The following is a 558-nucleotide window of genomic DNA, read 5'->3' as shown; positions in this document are numbered from 1 at the left end:
ATATATATATATATATATATATATATACATATGTTTTATAAGGGTCGGCCAAAAGAAATCTGACAGTAAATCAAAATTCCATAAACGCTGTTGACTCGAATGGAAGAATGCGTCGCTCAAGAAGGACTTCATTTTGAACAATTTTCATCATGTTTCGTATTTAGATGCTTTTATTAGATTCATTCAGTTGTTAAATACAAATAAATCTTGGAACTAAATGGTTTCGATTTACTGTCAGGCGCCTTTGGTCGACCCGAGCGTTTAATAGAAGACAGTTACCCAAGGTGCCACGCATTGGGACTGAAGCCGGAAACATGTAGTTGCGAAGCAAGCTTCTTACCACACAGCCACGCCTATATACACACAAGCATGTGTGTATATGTTCCTGAGTGAGAGTATGGCCATGTATCTGTGAGTGTGTGTATATTGACACGTTATAAGACAGTTTATTTGTATTAACCATTCCGTCAATACTTTGAATCTACGTTCACTGTCTCTCGAATGTGTGTGTAAAAGTATGTGTATGTATGTGTATCTGAGTGTGTGTGTGTGTGTGTG

This window comes from Octopus bimaculoides, chromosome 22 (assembly GCF_001194135.2).
Source record: "Octopus bimaculoides isolate UCB-OBI-ISO-001 chromosome 22, ASM119413v2, whole genome shotgun sequence".
NCBI lineage: Eukaryota > Metazoa > Mollusca > Cephalopoda > Octopoda > Octopodidae > Octopus > Octopus bimaculoides.
The sequence above is the reverse complement of the archived record's forward strand: the minus strand, read 5'-3'. Positions refer to the sequence as shown.